At 49.9% G+C, this 19,682-nt stretch overlaps 1 protein-coding gene across 1 annotated transcript in view; it reads left to right on the top strand.

Moving 5' to 3' along the window:
• Positions 1-19,682, top strand: part of SERAC1 (serine active site containing 1) — a 435,480-nt gene that overhangs the window by 88,314 nt on the left and 327,484 nt on the right. The window lies entirely within an intron of this gene.

Below are 19,682 nucleotides of genomic sequence, written 5' to 3'. Positions count from 1 at the left end.
GCCTCTGCTTGTACCAGAGTCTCCCTACGCCGCCTTTTTGGCAGCCACACACCATGCAATATCTATGCCTCTCAATGTGGGCTTCATGGCCTCCCAGAGCGTCGCCTTATTTTCGACCGTCCCATCATTCTCGGCCAAATAGTGCGCTATAGCTTTCCGCATGTGGGCCTGGTAATCTCCCAGCTGTAAGTGCCAGACCGATAGGCGCCAACGAAATTGCTGCCGCCTCCGATCCAGTCCCAAGGAAACCACCACCGGGGAATGGTCCGATAGTCCCTGCGGCAAAATATCTGCAGCCTCTACCCTACCCTGAGCTGCCAGGGGGACAAAGATGTAGTCCAGCCTAGAGAACGAGTGATGGACCGCTGAGAGGAAGGTGTATTCTCGCTGTGTGCCATGCATGTGTCTCCATGTATCCACCCATCCCAAATTCCTGGCCATGTCCTGCAATTTGGTGTGCCCGGGTGCTGCCCCCCCCCCCCGGTCTGTATCTGTCACGCGCCTGATCCATGACATCATTCCAGTCACCCCCAATGACAGCCAACACATTCGGGATATCCGCCCATACCGTGAAGATTTTTTCCACCAAGGACCACTGCAAGGGGGGCGGGTCATACACCCATCCAAACACTACCACCTCATCCCCAATCGTCCCCTGGATAAATATGTATCGACCCTGCGTGTCTAACCAGTGCGTGGAGTGTACGTACGTGTACATACGCGATGTACTAGGATAGCGACGCCCCTGGAACCCCTAGCAAACCCGGCGTGGAAAACCTGACCATAGCCAAAGCGCTGAAGGCATAATGTCTTGTTCCCTAGGAGATGTGTTTCTTGCAGCATAACTACATCCGCTCCCACTCTTTTAGCCTGTTTTAGGACCGCCCCCGCTTAATCTTACCCAACATTCCAACTAAGGACCCGAAGTGTGGCCCCCGGTCCAGCAGTCCCCCTATCCTGGCTCAACATCGTTGATCGTTTGCAACCAGCATCCACGACACTCGCCACCTATGTGCGCTTCAAGCTTCCATCTCGAATGCTTCAAAGTCGTGCAGTCCCCCCCAACCCAACTCCCACTAACTCCTCAACACCCCCCCCCCCAACCCCCACCCCATACCTCAAGGAACGATGAAGTATCTGTTGCGGTACAGCGCGGTTGCAGCCCCCAACCTGGGACCAACAACCCACCCCACCAATGGATCCCCATAACCGAAGTTAACTCACTCAACACCCGCTCCTTCCCACCCTCACCTGGGAGGAACCCCCCCCTGCCCGTGTACTCCTCCCCATCAACAGGCACCCCCAAACGCTCACCCGGTCTCGCACATGACACAGTCCCCCCGCTCCCACTGCAAGCACTCTCCCCGAAAAGGAGGAAATCAAGTTAAATTGTCCACCATGTGGGCTCTAGGCGCCCTCACGAGCCCTTCTTCTGATTCTCGGCCGCTCCCGTCGCCGTCTCCGAAGCTGTACTCGACCTGGATCGCTGTCGTGAGCGGGATCTCCAATTGCCTTTGCGTCGGGAAGATCTCGCCTGCGCATCATCATGTGAGGAATCGGAGTCCCTCCCCGGAGGAGTGTGCACTTTTACTGGTCTAAGTTCATCCGTCCACAGAAACACATCCTCCGGGGAGTCAAAGAAATGCGTACGAGATTGGAATATAACTCTGTCGGGCTGGATAAAGAAGTGCATATTGTATCTTGAGGTCCCGCAGACGCGCCTTTGCCGCCGTAAAGGATTGGAGCTGCTGCTGCACCAAGCGGGTATAGTCCTGAAAGATCAGGATCGTATGATTTTCAAATCGTAGGGGTTCTTTCGCTCTGGCTTGTTTAAGGATCACATCTCTGTCATGGCAATTGAGAAGCTTCGCAATCATCGGCCGCGGCCTCGCTCCCTCCGGCGGCTTCTGCATCAGGGCCCGGTGCGCTCTCTCTATAACAAAGCAACCGGACAGTGCTTCAGGAGGGACCCAGCTCTCAAGCCACCGCGTCAGGAAGCCCTCCATATCTCCCTTCTCACAACCTTCAGGCAGTCCTACAAAGCGGAGGTTGTTGCGCCTGGCGCGCCCTTCTGCGTCCTCCACCCGCAGCGCCAGGCCTTTTTGCATGGACTCCAGGGCAGCCACCTTGCGCTTGAGAGACACCACATCATCTTCTACCCCGGATATCCGAGCCTCGGCCTCCGTGTTGCGGGAGACCACATTCCGCAGGTCTTGACGAAGGAGCGTGACATCTGCTCCCACCGCCCCAATTTTGGCGTCCAGTGCGTCCCGGGACTGGGTGATGGCTGCCATCAGTGCCGCATTATCTGGTCCAGCCGCCTGGGATCCCCCGGAGGCCCCCATGCTGCCTCCCGGGCCAGTGAACTTATCTATGGGCCCTTGTTTAGGGCCTCCTCCTGCCCCGCGAGTCATGATTGATGAGTTGCGCAAATGTCCAGGGCCACCGAGTGGGCGCTGTCGGACCGCCGTCCACTGTGTCAATGTAGGGGGCCCCCCCCCGCGGTCCGAGCCGACCGCCGATGAGTCAGGCCAGGCACCGCCCTACAGCTCCAGTCCGCCCTGGTTGCATCCCTCTAGGTCAGGCTCCGCAGTGATGTGTGTAACTGGGGCTCCCGCGCCCCTCAGCAAAGGCTCCCCCGCTGTCAACCCTCGTCTGGCCCTCACGCTGCCGTCTGGTGGGGTCCCCCTTAGTCTATAGCCGCAATAGAGGGCTGCCAAATCTTCCGCAATACAGTCTTTGTTTAGGGGTTTGGGGCTCCTCGATGGTAACTGGCCGGTGCTCTCCACTGCCAGGCCCCGGGCCTCTTTTTTTACGCACCGTTGGGCTGCACGGGGGTCAAGGTCCCCGGCTACCACTGCTGCCTCGGGCCCCCACGTCCCTGTTGGATCGCCCGGGGCCTTCCCGCAATCTGGCACTCTGCCCCTTACCACCCTGGGGCCAAGGAGAAAAGATGGAGAGTACCTGCCGGACTGGTCTGCTGCGGCAGCGCGTCTCTCGCCCACTGGTCCGGCCGCGTTGCTCCGCCGTCTCCTGTGGGGCCACCGGTGACAGGCTGGCACCCCTCGATTCTGTACCGAGCGTCCCCCAGGTGTAGTGGGCTAGGCGCGTCACTCCGCCTCCGCCGGGCCGCCGCCCCTAGCTGGGTTTCCGCCGCCTCTGTGCAGCAAATCACAGCGTCACGAAACTCGAGGACCCCGGCCTCGGGAGGACGCCCGGGCCACGCCGCGTCTGCTGGCTCTCACTCGCCGTCGGTCAGCTTGGTGTATATCGTGCCCAGGGGAGCTCCACGGCCCCTCACCTCAAGCGTCACTGGGGGCCGCCACCTTCCAGCTGGGTCCCGGCCGCCTCCGTGCGCCGCACCCCGGGATCGCGAAACTCGAGGTCCCCGGTTCCAGGAGGCCACCCAGGCCGCGCCGCGTTCACCGGCCCTCACTCGCTCACTGCTGCGCCGAACAGGTGCAAATTATATCCAGCAGAGCTCCCCAGCTCCACGCATCTAGCGCTACTATCAGGGCCGCTGTCAGATGGGGAGAAACAGGATATTTCGGCGGATGATCGGCTGGCGGGGACGGAGCTCACCTAAGCTGCGTCCGCCATGCTTGCCGGCCAAGCCACGCCCCCCATGTGCATGTTTTTACTGTTGTATTATTAGGCTTTTCTATTTGGTGGAGAAGTCCAGGGACTTCTCCAGACCCTTCGCTATACTATTCAGCGGGACAAAGGGGATAAAGCTTTGGCAGAGCAGTCTCATGCCAATCCTTTTTCTTTGGAATTATAATACTCTTGTTGAAGGCCATTATTATGAAGCAGAAATGGTAGTGGAGCAATTTACCATCACACACATGATGCTACAGAAAAATATTTGAGACAAAGCTTATCAAAGTTGGCGGTTTAAATTACGCTCTTTGTTTTGAAAACAGTGAAGAGATGGGTCAGCTTTTATCTTTTCAGATTAGAGATAGCCAATTCAAGAATTGAATTATTAGCATTTGGGATTTGGCAGGTCTGGTTAGGTATTGCGGATATCCTGTCAGCATTTCAGGAATTTTATGCAACTCTCTATCATGATGAATGTCCTCCGCCAGCATTTATTAAAGAATATCTGCAGGTGACATGCCTACCTTGCTTAACTGCCACTCCGTGTAAGACGCTTTCTGCTCCCATCACGTCAGTAGAGATTAGGAAATCACTGTCCCAACTATCACTAGGAAAAGCTTTGGGCCCTGACTCTATTCCACTTTAGTTTTACAAAGTCTCTGCAGATATCCTTGGTAGTGGAGCAATTTATAATCACACACATGATGCTACAGAAAAAGATTTGAGACAAAGCTTATCAAAGTTGGCGGTTTAAAATACGCTCTTTGTTTTGAAAACAGTGAAGAGATGGGTCAGCTTTTATCTTTTCAGATTAGAGATAGCCAATTCAAGAATAGAATTATTAGCATTTGGGATTTGGCAGGTCTGGTCAGGTCTTGCGGACATCCTGTCTGCATTTCAGGAATTTTATGCAACTCTCTATCATGATGAATGTCCTCCGCCAGCATTTATTAAAGAATATCTGCAGGTGACATGCCTACCTTGCTTATCTGCCACTCTGTGTAAGACGCTTTCTGCTCCCATCACGTCAGTAGAGATTAGGCAATCACTGTCCCAACTATCCCCAGGAAAAGCTTCGGGCCCTGACTCTATTCCACTTTAGTTTTACAAAGTCTCTGCAGATATCCTTGGTAGTGGAGCAATTTACCATCACACACATGATGCTACAGAAAAAGATTTGAGACAAAGCTTATCAAAGTTGGCGGTTTAAAATACGCTCTTTGTTTTGAAAACGGTGAAGAGATGGGTCAGCTTTTATCTTTTCAGATTAGAGATAGCCAATTCAAGAATAGAATTATTAGCATTTGGGATTTGGCAGGTCTGGTCAGGTCTTGCGGATATCCTGTCTGCATTTCAGGAATTTTATGCAACTCTCTATCATGATGAATGTCCTCCGCCAGCATTTATTAAAGAATATCTGCAGGAGACATGCCTACCTTGCTTAGCTGCCACTCCGTGCAAGACGCTTTCTGCTCCCATCACGTCTGTAGAGATTAGGCAATCACTGTCCGAACTATCCCCAGGAAAAGCTTCGGGCCCTGACTCTATTCCACTTTAGTTTTACAAAGTCTCTGCTGATATCCTTGTGCCTAGACTAGAAGAGCTGGTTCATTCTCTAGCTGTCCTGCAATCTGTACCTGCATCCTGGGGGAAGCTTATATTTCGATCTTCTTAAACAAGGGGAGAAATCCTTTCAATTATAGATCATATCATCCGGTTTCTTTAATGAATACAGATACCAAAATCTATATTAGCATTTTGGCCATTGATTTATCCTCTGTCATAGCTTCTTTAGTTGATGATATGTAGGATGGATTGATCCTGGCGCGGGACACTACTGCTCATATCAAAATGGACATTTGTGTTTTGGACGTTGCAGAAACACAGGGAGAACCCACACGACGGATTCTGTTCGACGCCGAAAAGGCATTTGACACGGACTCATGGGGATTTCTTTAGCTTGGCCTTGCAAAAATGGGGCTCGGACAGAAGTTCATAACTGCAATTGAAACACTTTATACCTCATTATCAGCCCAAATTGTTAGTATGGTGTTAAAAAGGTCACGGACAACTGATGAACAAGAGATCCTTAAGTATTGCCCGGCGGTGTCGCCACTTGAACCCATAGAACATTAACCAATGAAGAGGCAGGCGCTGGAGACGGGAAGGCAGGAAACAAGGTTTATTCTCTCCGGAGGAGAACACATCAGTTCGGACAGCAAGTATCGTCACGAGGTGCTCTAACCGCATCTCTCTGAGGCCTGGCCTTTTATACATATTTTCATCATCTTTATTGCAAGTCACACATCTTTGTAATGCTTTGAAGCATGGAAGGATATCCTCCGAATCTCCCCTTCAGGCCCGTTCCCACACACATTTTCAGTTGAAGTCCCCACCCCGGTCACAAAAGGTGATGGTTATCGCGCAGCTGGACATTCCGCCGATTCACGGAATGTGGGGGTTCGATCGGATCTCATAGGGTGGGGGCTTTGATCAACTCGGGAGTCCTTTGATGAGGGAAGCTTCCTATTGCACGGGGGTGGGGGGCAATAAACGGTGTCGGCAGAGCTAGGTGTCGGCCTGGGAACGAGGGAGACAAACGGGCACGCAGGAAAAGGGGGTTTGTATCAAAAGGACCTGGGATCATGAAAGGAATGAGGGGAGGTGTCGCGCTGGGAACAGGATGGGGCTCTGAGGCAGAGCTGCGCTGAAGAGGGGTTTATGACCCGAGGCATGCGAGAGCGGAGGGGGGTTGTCAGCGTGCGGGTTTTGCGAGGGCGAAGGGCTATGCTGGGGGCCTGTGGCGTGCAGAGGGTGGTTCTGATCGAGGCACCTAAAATGGCGGGTGCGCACGACAAAAGTGTGGCATCGGGGGAAAGGCAAGATGGCGCAGATAATGTTTACCAAAACATATTAATTTTCCACAGTCCTCCCTTTAACATATCTAGCCAACTTGTCTACTCAATGTCAATCTTCATCAAATTCTTAACCTAGGCATCATATAAAGCTCCCATGCGTTCGTTTCCAAAGTCCACAGTCTTAGGGCAAATACAGTTTGCGCATAATGAACACAGGGGTGGCAGACATTGGATTCCTAAGCATAGACCACATATTACAACTACAGGAATCAGGATAATGGTGAACAGTCTCCAGCCCCAGGTCTTAACAGTGTTCCAGAACCAACCACCAAGCGACCATTCTTCCTGATCCTGGTGGACTTCTGAAGAGAGTCTGTGAAGATGTTCGATGGCCTTGTACACTGAGGGCGAGTTGTCCGGTATGTATGTACAGCAGCTGGACCCAATAATGCGGCATGCTCCACCACGGTCCGCAAGAACCACATCTAGGACAAGGCGGTTCTGGAGGGCCACCAGGCGGACCGCCTGAAGCTCGGCGGTGTTGTTAGCAAAGATACCCGCGGTGATGTTCATTGTGGTCTCAACTGCCTGAGTCAGATGTCGGATGGCTCGACTGTTTGCCATCGGGCCCCAAAGAGGAACAAGTCCCTTCATAGCATCGAGGAACTGCGCCCCAGTTGAGTCGGCTTGCTCAATGTCCTTGGCTCGTTTTTGTCTATGGTGATTCGCTGGAGCCACATAAGTCGGAGGAAGGATGAAAGAGATGAAACAAGTGCCCCCCCCCAGTCTTTGGGGAGCCAGGTGTAGGCTTTTGTGCCACAGATGAAATACATGTTTGGGGACGACACAAAGGAAGGTGGATCCATGGAGTCCAAAGTTCTGGTAAAACGGCAAGCACTGTGACCCACCAGCTGTGTCCCAAGTCCTTCTATGCACAGGTGGCCTGTGACGTTGATGACTGACAGGGCTACAGTCAAGGTGGCAGCCGTTCGTTTCCGCAGATAGGAGAAGGTGGGCCTGGTTGGATTGTTGAACACCTGCATTTCAACTCGCTCTTTAGCAGGGATATCCATTTGGGTTGAGTCGTTGGAGGTCTGCGGGCAGAAGTGTGACTTTGTTCTGTTTCGCCTGACCCCGTGGGAGAAATGCGTTACGGTTTTGCTGGAGGTGGTATTGTCCCTATAGCTTTCTTGCAAGAGGATCAGACAAGCAAGGCAGGAGCCATGAACTGAGAAGGGCGAAGGGATGAATGGTATCGAGTGTCCAGTGGCGTGGGGTAGCAACCCACAGATTCAACAGTTGGTAGCATTGGTGGCAAGATTGTGTTGGTGAAGTAGTTGTACGAAAGAGTTATTCCAAAACTCCTTTCGTCTCTCTCGGAGTTGAGGAGAGAGCGAAATCAGATAATGTTCCTTTATGGTGGTAGGCTGAGCGGTGGTCAAGAATGTTTCGTGAGCGGGTGTATTCTCTTCCACAATCCAGAGTGTGGTCATGAGGAGAAAGCAAAAAAGGATTGTGATGAAGAGTGCGATTGTCTTTGAGCTGTGGAGTCTGTCTGTTCTTGGGTTTCTGTAGTGGGTATTTCCTGCTGTCTCCATCATCTTCTTACTTGGCGCTTCCATCATCTTCTTATCTGGCGCTTCCATCATCTTCATCTTCAAGGTGCTCGGTAGTGGGCAGAACCACAGACTTAGTTAGCTTCTCTCCAGGTAACCCTTGGTTGCTTTGGGTCGCCGTTCTGAGATTCAACTTGGTTTGTGGTCTACTTAGCCGAAGCTCCCTCCTTTCGACGCAGGAAATACCCTTCTCTGGATGGCACTGTGGGATCAGAGAATCTCGAAAGTTCAAGTACCTCGGTATCAGGATAGCAGGTTAGCGACGGTCGATCCTTGTTCAGGAGCTCTTCTTGGTTGTCGATGTTGTCTGTCGTGGCCAGGGTTGAGGAGACCTTCTTACAGTGGTGTGCGTGCAGCCAATGCCTTTTCCCCTCCACACGAAGAGCTGTCCGGGTGGTGATTAACACTTGCCAGGGGCCCGTCCACCGGGGTTCCAAACTCTTTGACCGCTGAAAATTTTGGATCAGCACGAAATCCCCGGGTTGGATGGTGTGTCCCGGACCCCTGGAAGCATCGGGGATGGCCTGCTGCACCTGCTGATGAATGACAGACAGAGTTTCAGTCAATTTATACAGATAATCAGACATTAGAACGTCCGGGACGTCATGAATGGAAGTCGGTTTCGGTGCTGACCAGACGCTCATGGGTCGGCCGAAAACAACTTCATAAGGTGTCAAGTGATGTTTGGTGGGGGTGGAACGCATCGATAGCAATGCCAGTGGGAGGGCGTCTGGCCACTTCAGACCTGTGGTGGCCACTATCTTGGCCAGTTTAAGCTTCAGTGTGGCATTGTGTCGTTCAACAAGTCCAGCAGACTGGGGGTGGAAGACTGCGTGGAACTTCTGTTTGATGCCCAACCCCTTTAAGATGAGTTGGATGACTTCGGCTATGAAGTGGGGGCCATTATCGCTCCATAAAACACGACAAAGGCCGTAACGGGGGAAAAACTCCTTTAACAGTACTTTTGCAGTGGCCATAGCAGTGTTGTCACGGGTTGGATATGCTTCCACCCATTTACTAAATGCGCACACCACGACAAGTACATATTTCAGGCCTTGACATCTGTCTAGTTGGATGTAGTCCATCTGCAGGACTTCGAACGGGTGATCTGGGACCCCGAATCCCCCCCGGGGTACTACAGTTCCCTTCCCGGGGTTGTGTTGCAGGCATATCAAGCACTGTTGGACCAGACGTTTGGCGGAGTCTGTGATTTTATCATTGTGCCAAACTCTGGAGACAAGTTCAATCATGGGGGCTGATCCTATGTGGGCGGGGGAGTGTGCCATAGTCAGTATGGGAATCAGGTACGAGTCAGGTAGCAACCATTTGTTCGTATCTCTTGTCCGCCAGCAGCCTTCGTCATCTTTCAACCCCACCCGTGCCCATTCAGTCAGTTCCTGCTGTGTGCTAGCCATTTGAATGTCTCTAATAGTGTCCCTAGCGTCAGTCCATTTTTCTGCTTGTGACCTGGTCACGTACATACGTGTTGTCGTCCTGTTTTCAGCTGTCGTTCGGGCAGTGATGTCGGCTAGTGCATTTCCCTGTCCAATAATGTCTGTCACCTTTTTGTGTGCCTGGCATTTGATGACGGCAAGCTTCTTGGGGAGGAGGACAGCTTCGATCAAGGCGGAGACTAGATCCCCGTGCAAAATGGGGGTGCCGTGTGAGGTCAGGAACCCCCTTTCCCTCCAAAGGAGCCCAAAATGGTGAACCACCCCGAAGGCATACTGGCTGTCGGTGTAAATGTTCGCTGTGGTTCCTGCTGCCAGAATGCAGGCTCGTGTCAGGGCGATCAGTTCTGCTGCCTGGGCGGATCGTTGCGTGATGCGGGCTGTCTCGACTATAGTTCGAGCCGTGGTGACCGCATAGGCAGCGGAAGTGGTGCCGTCGGGGAGCTTGATGCAAGAACCGTCCACCCACAGCTCCCCGTCAGGGTCAGGGAAAGCTGTGTCTCTGAGGTCAACCCTACTTCTAGTCTGTTCGTCCGTAAGAGTCACGCAGTCATGTACGGGATGCACATTGGGATCGTTCTCTGGCAAGGGTAACAGAGTTGCCGGGTTCAGTGTGGTGCATCTTTTCAGGGTGATGTGGGGTGCAAGCAAAGTCAGTTCGTATCCCGTCAGTCGTGCACTCGTTAGGTGTTGTGTCTTGGTTTGGTTCAGGAGGGTGTCAACTGCATGGGGCACCAGTACCGTGAGGGAGTTCGAGAGTACGATCCCCTCACTCTGTCGGATAGAGATTGCAGCGGCAGCTACAGCTCGAAGGCAGGCAGGCAAGGCTCTGGCTACAGGGTCAAGAGTGGCAGAGAAGTAAGCGCACGGTCGTTGCTTTGGGCCAATGGCCTGGGTCAGGACAGATAAAGCGCACCCCTCCCTTTCGTGAGTGTAAAGGGAGAAGGGCTTTTTGTAATCGGGGGTACCTAAGACAGGGGCCGAACAAAGGGCATCTCGTAGTTCCGTGAAGGAGGTTTGACACTCAGGGGTCCAAGGGAGAGGGAAGGGGACATCTTTACCTAGCAGAGAAAGCAGCTGTTTCACAACGAGACTAAAGTTTGGTAACCACTGTCGGCAGAAAGAGGTGAGGCCTAGTAGGGAGCGAACCTGTTTCTGGGTCTTAGGGACAGGAGTGTCGAGAATGGTTTGGATTCGATCAGGAGTGAGTTTCCTTCCCTCTTTGGACAAAAGGTGGCCGAGGTAAGTGACCTGGGGTTGACAGAATTGCAACTTCTTCTTGGAGACCTTGTGGCCATTTTCCGCAAGGAAACGCAGGAGCTGAATGGTGGCTGTAACTGCCAGTGGAGTGGTGTCGGCCGCCAAGAGGATGTCGTCGACATATTGCACTAACACCACTCCATCGGGTAACTGGACTTGATCCAGTTGTCTCTTGAGGGCCTGGCTGTAGATACTAGGGCTTTCTGTGTAGCCCTGGGGTGCTCGACAGAACCTATATGAGCGGGCTTTTAGGGTGAAGCCAAAGAGATATCGGCTGTCTGGGTGGATGGGAATGGAAAGAATGCGTTTTTTAGGTCAATGACAGTGAAGGTGGTGGCAGTAGAAGGAATCAAAGTCAGGATGGTGGTGATGTCTGAGACCACAGGGTACTGGGGTACTACCACTTTGTTGATCTCTCGAAGGTCAATGATAAAGCGGTATGCCTTCTCATCTCCCTCTCCCTGTTTCTTGATGATGGGCAAGATAGGGCTATTGCAAACGTTGCTTGTCACTTCCTCTACCACTCCTGCATCTATTAGCGACTGAATAATCTTCACCAATGCCTTCTCGCCCTCGGGCGATATCCGATATTGTGGAAGTTTCGGGAGTGTTGCATCGGGTTGGACAGTAATGTGTACTGGGTCAATCAACATGCGCCCTACGTCCGAATCCGTTTTGGCCCACAGATACGGAGGCAGGGTGTCGAGCAGGGAGGTGTCGGCATCGGTGATGGAAAACATGCGTCGTGGAGGGCAATGTCTAAGCAGAACGGGGTTGTCGTAAAGGAAAACTCGAACTCCGTCTTGAGAACATCTGATTGTCGCTCGGAAGTGTTTCAATAAATCAAGTCCCATAATGGCGTCAGGGCTATTTGAGGAGAGCAAAAACGTGGTGTCAGTGGTGTTATTTTCCACGTCAAAGAGGATCGGGGCAGACAAAGGGTTAGTGGAGGGCGTTCCATCGAAACCCGTCGATGTTATAAGTGAGCCAGACAAGGGTGCCCCCGGAATCAGTCGTTTAGATAACGCACTACGTGTTGCGCCAGTGTCTACCAGAAATGGAGACTTGGTACCCAGGACCTTAGCAGTGACGTAAGGGCCTTGCTGGTCAACATAGAGCTCGACTGGATCCCTCCCTTGCCCCTGGCAGTCCTATGCAAAGTCGTGGGCGTCATCGTAGTCGGATTGCTGGTATTGGTTCTGTCTGGGTCGATCAAATGTATTTGGTCTGCCTGATCTGTCGTTAGTTGTGTCGTTTGGAGGCCCTCGCTGTTGTCCCTTATTTCTTGGTCCATTTACTATGTCCTTGGGGTCTTTGTTTCTGATTATTTCCAAAAGAACTGGGCACTGGGATTTCCAATGGCCAGTTCCTTTGCAAAAAGCGCACTGGTCCTGTCTAAGGTCTGTACGTCCGGTGTGGGGAGTCAAAGTGCGGTCCTGGGGAAATGCAGCCTTAGGGGCGTTCGTCTGGTAGTTTCCCCGGTATTGGTCTCGTCCTATAGTCGCCCCTTGCAGTTGGGCCATCATCACCCTCTCTTTCAAGTCCTTCTTCTTTCTCTCTGTTGCCCTATCGTTTTCATTTTTCTGATGCTCATAATATTGGGCCATCTGGAGGATAGCCGTAGGTTTGGAGGCTGCCCAACTACTCTCGCTTGCCTGCAGTTTCTGAGAGACCTCCGATGACAGACCCTTAACATAATTCTGGACAAACAGATGGTGTCCGGTTGCAGTGGTCATGTCCTGGCCGCTGTAATCGGAGAACACCGTTTCAAACCGGGAGAAGTATTCCGATACATCCTCCTGGGGTTTCTGGCGACAGGCCGTTACTATCGACCAGTCCACTTTCTTTTCTGGGATCAGGGTTTTCAATTTCAGCACTATTTTATCTGGAAGGTCTAGAATGGATTTTATAGGCTTTTGTCCGGGTCCTCGTTGTTTATCGATGGTATCGAGTTGTGTCCAGGTATGTCCAAACAGCTCAAGGTGGTCGACCTTTCGGATTTGCTTCCACACATCAGCGGGTAGACATAACCCGAAAAACAAGTCGATGTCAGCCAGGGTCATGATCGTGGAACCTAGGGCTGTACCCAATTCAGTGTAGAAGGCCGTGGGGTTTTTACGTAGGTCAGGCAGAGATTTCCGGAATGTCAGAATCTCTTGCCGGTCCCAAGGCTGGTAGACCCAGTTGTACACTACCCTTCCTTTTGCATCTGGGTGGTTTGTATCATCGTTAGTCCCTGCACCTCGTGGTGGAACCCAGTAAGGGGCGGCCTCTCGTATCGGCATCATGGTGTTAGATTGCTCAGTTTGTGGCTCGGTCACTATGGAGGTCGTGGGTTTAATTTCCGACTCTCGTTCAGTGAGGTGGCGGAAGACCTCAAGCGTACGCATGAGGAGGTCCGTTACATCACACTCGCCCTCATCCCCGATATCGACCTTCCGGCACAGAGTCGTAAGGCTCTCGGGACCTTTGTCTCGATATCGGTCCTCGTATGCATTCAAGACATGGTAACACAGTTGTACGGTAAAATGTCGTCTGTGACTCCCAGTATACGATTTAAACATATCCGTGATGTACCCTTCACCTTCCTTCCTTTCCACCAGTGTCCTTGCTATCTTGTCGATCCCTGTTCGCTCATCTTTGCTTAGTCTGTTTGTTCTTGCAGAACCAGCCCTTCGGGTCTCAGGGTCGTCTAACGTTGTCGTTTGCGTAGTATTTAATACAAGGGGTTCGGCCGGTACAGAGGCCATGGGGGCCGGAGCTGTGGCGGTACCCTCGTTTGTACCTGGGGGTGGTGGGTGCTGTGCTAAGGGTTGGGAAGGGGCATATGGAGGGGGCATGTAGATGATCGGAGAACCTAACAGCAGATCATCATTGGCTCGTTGTTTCGAGGGTAAATCAGGGTAGAGCGTGGAGGACGTTCTAACCGGACACTGGCTTGATGTTTCCCTTTCTAGTTTCTGTTTGGCTTTCTCTCTCTCTTTTATCTCTCCTTCTAGTTTCTGAGCAGCTAGGTGGGCTGCTTTTCGCAGCTCTTTTCCCAACCTACTCTCGGTTTTCCTTTTACGTTGTTCGGTTTCTTTGCGCCACATGCCGAAACTATCGAGCATAGTGGGTGTTGTTTTATTTTTACCAAGGGCTGCTTCTAGCGCGCTTATTTTGGCATCATCAAAGGATCCTATCAGTGGCCACTGACTTTCTCGGTCCTTTTTCGTATATTTATGCCACAGTTTGTTATAGGCTATAGCGATCAATCCATGCTTCATGAACATGTCCTTATTAGGGGTGCCTTCCAGTGGAGCCGGATGGTTCATCTCTAATAGGCGGTCCGGGCTAAACAGGCTACCAATCAGTGGGGAGAAGACAGACATGACGGAGCACAATGGGGACAAAAAGTCAGCACTGCCTATCTTATCACTGTGTGCAAAGACTAGACAGAATATTCCTATTCTACGTTGTTTGCAGGCAGTGAATACCTCATGGACCAATATCAAATAGTAAATGTTCGGTCAAAAATAATTCAGTGGGGAGAATAAGTAGGTCTGCAAAGGTCTGCGTTACCTACCCTTTCACTATCTGCAAAAGGGGGGGGGGGCCCTTTCCTGTTTGTAGACAGAGAATCTCCAGAAGACAATCTGTGAACAATAGTTCAGTTTCAAGTAATTAATCAGTAGGGGAGAAAAATAGGCGCGGCGGTTGCATTACCTATCCTCCGCTGCTTGCAAAGAGAGAGCCTGTTGTTTCTCCGTTTGCAGACAGTGGATCTCCAAATAAATTAAAAAGAGTAATACTAGTATTTTCTAAACAATTCAAATAATTATTTCGCCATTCGTCGTGTTTACACGACCTTACCCGACCGCACGGACAGTTTCTTGTCTTCCGAATCCAGCGCCCGATCGTCCTCTTTTCTTCGTAATCCTCGCGGCACTCCTGATGGTTCCCAGTCAGGACCGTAGATCACTCGAGAGAGGTCTGTTCGGAACCAGTGAAGTTCGGATGATCGGCTGTCAGATGAGGGTCTATCGGACAGGTGCACTTCCCGATCGTTGCAGTCGTTCACTCTGTCGTCAGGACCTCTCCCACTGGATCCATGAGTCGCTGATGGGCCCCACGTTTGGGACGCCAATTGTTAAAAAGGTCACGGACAACTGATGAACAAGAGATCCTTAAGTATTGCCCGGCGGTGTCGCCACTTGAACCCATAGAACATTAACCAATGAAGAGGCAGGCGCTGGAGACGGGAAGGCAGGAAACAAGGTTTATTCTCTCCGGAGGAGAACACATCAGTTCGGACAGCAAGTATCGTCACGAGGTGCTCTAACCGCATCTCTCTGAGGCCTGGCCTTTTATACATATTTTCATCATCTTTATTGCAAGTCACACATCTTTGTAATGCTTTGAAGCATGGAAGGATATCCTCCGAATCTCCCCTTCAGGCCCGTTCCCACACACATTTTCAGTTGAAGTCCCCACCCCGGTCACAAAAGGTGATGGTTATCGCGCAGCTGGACATTCCGCCGATTCACGGAATGTGGGGGTTCGATCGGATCTCATGGGGTGGGGGCTTTGATCAACTCGGGAGTCCTTTGATGAGGGAAGCTTCCTATTGTATGGGGGGGGGGGCAATAAACGGTGTCGGCAGAGCTAGGTGTCGGCCTGGGAACGAGGGAGACAAACGGGCACGCAGGAAAAGGGGGTTTGTATCAAAAGGACCTGGGATCATGAAAGAAATGAGGGGAGGTGTCGCGCTGGGAACAGGATGGGGCTCTGAGGCAGAGCTGCGCTGAAGAGGGGTTTATGACCCGAGGCATGCGAGAGCGGAGGGGGGTTGTCAGCGTGCGGGTTTTGCGAGGGCGAAGGGCTATGCTGGGGGCCTGTGGCGTGCAGAGGGTGGTTCTGATCGAGGCACCTAAAATGGCGGGTGCGCACGACAAAAGTGTGGCATCGGGGGAAAGGCAAGATGGCGCAGATAATGTTTACCAAAACATATTAATTTTCCACAGTGGGGCAAATATCAGACGGTATCATTCTTCAACGGGGGACTCTGCAGGGATTCCAGTTGTCTCCTCTATTATTTGCCCTGTATTGGGAACCAATTATCCTGAAACTTAAGTTCTTGGACACCATCCCCCCACTGCGCCTGAATTGGCCCATGGGTAAGGTAATGGCTTATGTGGATGATATCACATCCTCTCATCCTCCCTTGCTCAAGCACTGATTGGTATTGAGGCAGCGGCTGGCTTTAGTATAGTTTCTGGGTGTAAATTGAATATTGGTAAAACGCAAGTCATAGCTAGCTCTGCTTTAGGTTTCTCAAATGTCTGCCAGGTTAAGGAAGCCACATACTTAGGGCTTTGCATCTCCCTCTGTATGAGGCACATGGTTGATCTTAACAATGAAGGGTTGTATCATGAATATTTTATGGAAATGGGCTAAGCTTCATTTAGGGCTAAATGGGCAATGCAATTTGATTAAAATGGTCATTTTGCCTCGTTTTTTTTTATATCTGTTTAGATAGATACCTGTATATCTCCCCAAGCAGTTTTTTTAAATAGTAGAGGCCAGCTGGCAGTGATTTATATGGGAATTTAAAAATAACCCTGCTGTGCCATAGGGTATATCGCAGTTACCTCGCGATATGAGCCATATGGCCCTTCCTTCATTGTGGTTGTACTTTCTTTTTTTAGGTGTCGACTGCTGTCTATTTTGGGTGGGTTTCATTGGCAGTTATCCTATTTGTTTCCTGAGTACCGGATTTTCAATTGTATTCCATCACCTATGCAAGGCTTGATTGATACAGTTTATACTAAACGTACTAGTATTAAGATGCTGGTGGTCTAACAAAAGATTTGTAATTTAAGCAAAACGTACTGTAGTATCTCATCATTTAGTCAGTACACTTCCCTGGGCTGAAACCCTACTTTGCCATTGCATCTGCACAAGGGTTATGCACAATTTTGGCATCTGTTTGATTTACAACTTCTCAGGCCAATTGTTCTCAAATGGGATATTCTTTCCTTTGAGTCACTTCAGGCTCTTCACGGCACATACCTGCAGGGCTTCTACAGATATCTGGAACTTAGAGATTTTTTTCATCCACTTGCTGGCTAATGCTGTGTCTGTGTCTTAATCTATTTTTGGATAGATACATTCATTTGTCCAAAGTTTGTTCTATTAGCTCTTTGCGTAAGACATATTTTGTGGGGATCCAATCATGAACAACATCTCCCAACAGTTAAAGAACATATGGACTAAGAAGTTAGGCATGACAGTGACCAAGGGAGATATCCTAGTCCGTGTTCAGCTGGCTCAAGGCATACTTAACATGTCACGATTTAAGGCAAATTCTTTTAGACCCTATATGATCCATAATATGCTCCCCATAGAATGTTTAAAATGAGCTTTGGGGCAACCTCTGATTGCTTATGGTGTGCGGTACCAGGGACAGATGCTACCCATTTATCACCACTTGCCGTTCGTTCCCTTTCATCATTTGGGCTTCAGTATTTAATAAATTAAATGAATTATTACTATGGTAAACTGACTGTAATCCAAAGTTAATTTTGTTGGGCCACTCAAGCTCTACCCGCTCAACCTATCTCAGTTTACATTTACACTGTTACAGTGGCTAGATTGTTCATCGTTAGTTTTGCTGCAGAGCGATACTCTAGATTCTAGGGCTTGCTGGCATTACTTTATTCTTACCTTTGGCCTGGAATTTACAATCATTCATCATAATCCAAAACGGCAAACATTGAAAAAGTTCTGGGCTCCTATCAGGGAGAGTTTTTCTTTGTATGCCTGGCTACCTATCGGGTTTAAAAAAAACAAAAAAACTAAAATGACATAAGTAGGTTTACTTAAGCTTTTCTGTGTTATCTAGATCATGGTATTATTACATCGCAATATTAGTTTCTTTCAAATGTTCTCGCTCATTTTGTTTTATCTTTTGATACTTTGCCAATAAAAAACACAGAAGCTAATGTAAAAGGTGAGATATATCAGTTGAGCAGTAACCTCTCTATGGTCTCAGGAGACGTTCTGGTGCTCCCTCCCTCTCACGACAGCTGGACAGATAGCGTTGTCACAAATGGCAATGCCGCCCTGTCTTTTTTATAGCTACACAAATATACCCTGTATCCTACCAAAGAAACACATTTTGAAATTGTATTATTTAGCAGCCTAAAAGCAGTGGCTCTCACGCTGGCTGTTGAAGTGAACCCATAATGAGCTGCTATATGATATGCAATGGACAGGGCCAACACAACTAGCCCATTGTGTCATGCAGCCTACCCAACCACACAACACTACACCCTGCCTCTGGCCAGGAGCACAATATTGTCACTGTAGAAGTCTGCACTGTACCAAATGCTCTCCATTCTATGCCCCTAGCCTTCCTGTTTGCCCAACTGACTGGGAGTCCCGTTGGAGTGGAGTCAGGCTGGCAACAGGGCAGACTGACAACATTGGAAGACCTGTTTGAGAATGAAGTATTCATGTGCTTTGACTTCTTACTTAATACTGCTGATCTCCCACCTGGGTCATTCGTAACCTACAGGGCTTCGCTAGCGCTAATGCACACTCTGGTACAGTACGGACTCAGAACCTCCATCACACAGTTACTTGCAGAAGCTATTGAACATGGGTACGGGATGTGAACTGGTCACCTGGTTATACAGATACATTGCATGTGATATAGAGCGATTGTGAAAACAAAAATCAGGGGACTGTCGGAATCGATTTAATTAATGTTACCCTGAATGCACATGCATGAATAGCGAACATACATGGTATTTGTGTCAACTTTTACAACATAACATCAATTTGAATTGTGTAGATGAATCCAGTGAATTGGGTTTACTATTTTTTTCACAGTATCTGATGAAAGAACATAAAGAGAAATTTTTAAAATGGATGTGACATATCGTATGTGATAATACATATTTACCATAAACTAGGTGCAACTTGAAGTTTAAACTTCAAATAATCAGATTTTGGTTCATAACAATATCATAGAAACAATTTCCTATCCAAAAAATTAACAGTTGGTTGGACCTGCATATACATTGCCACAAGATTATTGGTTGTGTTTCTCAGTGAGTCAATGGGATACTTGTGGAGGACCGACTTTGGTGGATTATCTCCAATCCCATGTAGGGGGAGAAGGGTGTTACAGCAGAATTACAAGGAAATGGCCGAGGAGGTTGCATGAGTCATGCTGAGAGGGCTGTATTATTCAAGCTGGCCTGTTGTTGATGGAAATACGGACTTTGTGCTACTAAACAAGCCCATCCCAGAGGGCTACTATCGGGTATGTCTAAGGCAGGGCTTTTCTTCTGGTAATTGCTCGCTTAGTGGGCAAGAGAGCCAGGTCCACAAAATGAATGGCCAATCTCACCTTTTAGGTTGGGGATCCATCCATTACAGGATGTCGCCATGGCAGTCCAGGCTGATCGGTTGGTGACCTTGGCAACCAGTACCTCAGACCAAAAGGTTCATAACATCGCCCAACTCCATATATGTGTCTCGTCTGCTGATATAGTATGGCATCCACTGCATCCCGGGAGATCAAGGGGAAGAATTTTAGAAGCATCAGTGGGGCAAGGTAGGCCCTGTAGAAGATACTGAATTGGATAAGTATAAACTAAACATAATGCATGATCTAGTAGGGATACTCCAGCACTGCTCGTCATTCCTGTAGTTGAAAACGTGTTGTAATTGATTTTCTCTAGATTGTTGTAATTTGGGTTTCTCTAGAGTATCAGAGGGGTTAGTAGTGTCATTCCTATTTGTTCTTGGAACACTATGTAGAGCCAAGTGATTACTCCTTTCCCCTGGCTAATTGTGTGGAGGGTTTAGAATACTGCATGCGCTACACAGTACTTTAGGACAATCTC

Source organism: Lissotriton helveticus, chromosome 6 (genome assembly GCF_964261635.1).
Source record: "Lissotriton helveticus chromosome 6, aLisHel1.1, whole genome shotgun sequence".
Classification (NCBI taxonomy): Eukaryota; Metazoa; Chordata; class Amphibia; order Caudata; family Salamandridae; genus Lissotriton; species Lissotriton helveticus.
This window is presented reverse-complemented; position numbering and strand designations above follow the sequence as displayed.